General features: G+C 39.1%; 1 long non-coding RNA gene across 1 annotated transcript; it reads left to right on the forward strand.

The window, feature by feature from the left end:
- Positions 1-440: 440 nt before the first annotated feature.
- Positions 441-1,241, forward strand: LOC127371810 (uncharacterized). The gene is made up of 2 exons (XR_007886455.1): positions 441-709; positions 839-1,241. It is a non-coding gene; the product is annotated as an uncharacterized LOC127371810 (long non-coding RNA).
- The last annotated feature ends 2,531 nt before the right edge of the window (positions 1,242-3,772 follow it).

The following is a 3,772-nucleotide window of genomic DNA, read 5'->3' on the forward strand; positions in this document are numbered from 1 at the left end:
TACTTCCTTCCTTCTCCTCCGCGAATTTCAAATTTCAAAAGATGTCTGGACGGCGGCTAAACTTTTCCCCCGGCGAAACTCAAGTTCGAAGAAGTGCTGCAGAAGCAGTTGCTGACTCCAGAGCATCACACTCTTGACTTTAAGAGACGAAGGGCACACAATACCAAAATTGCGGTAAATAGATTTCTTTTTAAAGTGAATGTCTATCCCTGCTGCTTCAGCCTGGATACAGGCCTATCTGTATATATTAATGAACTTTTATGTGTTTGTTTTTTATAGGGAACCGTGCGGCGTCTTCATAACTCTGAGGGAAACGACAGGCGTTATGACCCCAAACAAGGGTAAGATTTTAAGAAAAAAAACTTGTGTACGATGCTGAGTATAAGTAAATGTAAATGTATCTGACCTGACGCTATTTTTTATTTGTTGTGACAGACTGAGCTCGCCCCACAATTCGGCTGTGACTTGTTATTTGGTGGAAACTCTCTCTGCAAGTCCAAACATGTGTGGTGTGGACACTGGAGTCTTTATACGTAAGTTGTTGTTTGTGGTGTAAATTAAAAATTAAATTAAATTAAATATGTATGCCCATTGCCCCTCTTTTTCCTATGAAACTGTCCGGAAGAACTTCAGATATAGTCAACCAGACCTTTCGGCCCAAGCAGCAGCCATGAAAGGTGCAGCCCGGACCAGACAGAGAAGAAAAAGGGTACGATTTTTTTAAGGATAGCATTCAGCTTTACAAGCATTGCACAGAGCATCTGAAGGTCTGATAATAGTAATATTATCTTGTGTTAACACCATAGAACAGCACTAATTATACTGCTTGTGTTTCCAGCTGCTGGAAGCGAGGAGGGCTGTTTTAGCTCCAGAAGAGATGGACTTCAGGAGGGGCACCACCGTGGACTTGATGTCCGATGAGGAGGATGCCACAGCTGATGGGGAAGCTGGGTGGCTAGTTCGGCCCTCATCCTTCAGGAGCCGTAAACTGTCTGCCCTGTGTTCTCTTCTACAGAAGAGACTGGAGAAAGACCCCAGATACTGTGCAACCCACCACAAAAGGCTACATCATGGGCCACCCTCTGAAAGCCCTGCTCCACCCTATTATGATCCTGAAGCGGCCAAAAAACATTTGATTTTGAATCAATGATTTGATTTGATTTGATTTGTTTTAATGTGTGCAAAGCGTGTGTGTGTGTAATGTTTGTTTTTTATTTTTTTTAATAAAGCTCTTCATTCAATATGTCTCTTAATCTCAATGAACTGCTATTGTGACGTGTAGTTCTCACTAAATAATAATAGCAATAATAATAATTAGTATTCTAATTCTATAATTAGTATTCTAATTATATTAGTATAATTAATATTTATGTTATTATTGATATTTACATTATTATTAATATTTATATTAGTATAATTAAAATGGGAGGGGCAAATGACCTTATGTCCCAAAGGTGACCAATGAGTGAGGGATTTGCTGTCCAATCACAGGTGATTTTACTTCTGAGCTGTCTGTGGTTTCATCCAATGGTTGTTAGTTTCACTCAGGCAGGCCAGACAATCGCAACATTGAAATACTAATTAGAGCAATTGACACCTAGCGGGGGGTGCGCGCGCCCGCTCCCCGCCCCCCGCCAGTACGTTGCTGGACGTAATCAACACAGGCGAAGTTCGCAGTGAACTGCTGGTAACTGCGGACAATCATGGAGATTTGCAGGGATTGCCAGGCATTATCGTGCCGACAATCTCGGTTTTCATGCAGTGTTACAGCTTCTACACCTGGTTTAATGTAACAAAAACAACTGCAGATTAGGTATCTCATTTTGTGGTATTTTTAGACCTTGACATACTTCAAGTACTTCATATCTAGTAGGTATATACTTTATATTCAATAATATTAGCATGCTTCCTGTTACATGTATAGAGTAACTTTTTCTCGGTGTTTCACAGTAGATATACTGTGTCGCATATTTCATGTTATTCTTCCGTGTGAAGTGAAAACAACAACAAAGCCTAAAGAAAACACAAATAGAATCCACTTTCGTCTGTGATTTTTTTCCCTCTTTATTTCTGCCACTGTCTAATGTAAATAAACATTTCAAAGGCACAGCCTATGCAGCCTGCTGCCTGAAGCATACAGTAAACACATTATCTGTCCCTCAAAATCTCTCTCTCTTACTCCTTTATCACTGATTATAATGAACAATGAAAACAAGTACCAATTCATATCCCCATCCATTACATGCAGTACATAAAGTACAGCTTTGCATACTATCATTCATTGCCTGAGACTTACAGGAGTTATTTTATAATAGGGGCTAAAGGTCTGCAAGAGCCTTAAATTGACAATGGAATCCAGTGACTTCCCATCATCTTTTAGACTTTAAGACATCTTCTGTACCCAACTCTACTACTTTCTGGGAGGCAGGGAGTATTTGTGGGTGTAATTACACTTTAATGACATTTCATGACAACAATTATAAACTCCATGTTCATGGCAGGTGTCATATCAGTCTTATGAACACTACTTCAAATAAACTGCCACCGATATTTTTCATTTTGACTCGTCAAAGCAGAAAAAGCACAGGTAGAACTACTAACATCAACAATTGCTCAGATTCAGTCAAGTATCCCAGTAAGCCATTCAACAAGAATACCAGATTCCTGGAACTCGAACACCAAAAAGGAAAGTAACCATTATTAATGCTATTAATTACACCTTTCTTTTCCTGCTACAACATGTCAAAATGTCTACTGTGAAAAAGGCCTCTAAGGCACATCAGATCACACAACACTAAACACAAAAACAAAGAAAGTAGTACTGCTACGTCGGTTACAAAAAGAAGCATGATGTGATTTATGATGTGAATAAACTTTTTAGTAATATCCTGTATTTTTTGTGTTCAAATAAAAAAAATGGTCTACTGATTAAGTGTACACATTATGCATAGGAAAACTATTTAAACATTTTATATCCAAACTGACTAACCTAAGTGCTAGTTCTAAAGGGTTTGAGACTAGCGGTATATGGTTAGAACTACATGTTACAGTAACATTATGTGCAGAATAGTTTCAAAAATAATCACTGCCATTCAGCAGCTACATGTAGTATGTGAACTTCCAAATCCAAACAAATACACCACACATGTATTTGTAGATACATTTTGCCCTTCAGCTTTGCATAACTGACATATAAACATTTACTTTCTGCTGTATTCAGGTGTATGAGCCTTTGAATGTGTTTTTGTATTTTATGTCTGAGGGTGTGTGTTTGCTTTGACTGAGTATAGTAAAGGGTATTTGCTTACACAGATTTGCACACACGCACACGCACACGCACGCGCACACACACACACACACACACACACACACACACACACACACGCACACACACACACGCACACACACACACAGGATGATTGGGACATTTGACAGTGGAGCCAACGGCCATCGCTTTTTCATTTTGTCTTTCAAAACAACAAAAACACATTCTCTCTTCATATTTATCTCTGTGCCTTCAAAGGCGGCCATCAACAGGCAGGAAGAAAGAGAGACAAAGAGAGAGGAGGATGAAAGACAGGGACACTAAAGTGCTGAGGCTTGGTTTTATTAGAGGAGTTGAAAGCATCCCCTTTGGCAGCTAAAATATGATGAAATTGCCCCAGCTGATTTGATGAAATCTGCAGTGTTATTTGGAAAACACAGAAAACAACCTGCATGTGTAAAAAGATTAAGCGAAGCTGACAGACTATGTTATCACAGTTTCTAATAA

This window comes from Dicentrarchus labrax, unplaced genomic scaffold (assembly GCF_905237075.1).
Source record: "Dicentrarchus labrax unplaced genomic scaffold, dlabrax2021, whole genome shotgun sequence".
NCBI lineage: Eukaryota > Metazoa > Chordata > Actinopteri > Moronidae > Dicentrarchus > Dicentrarchus labrax.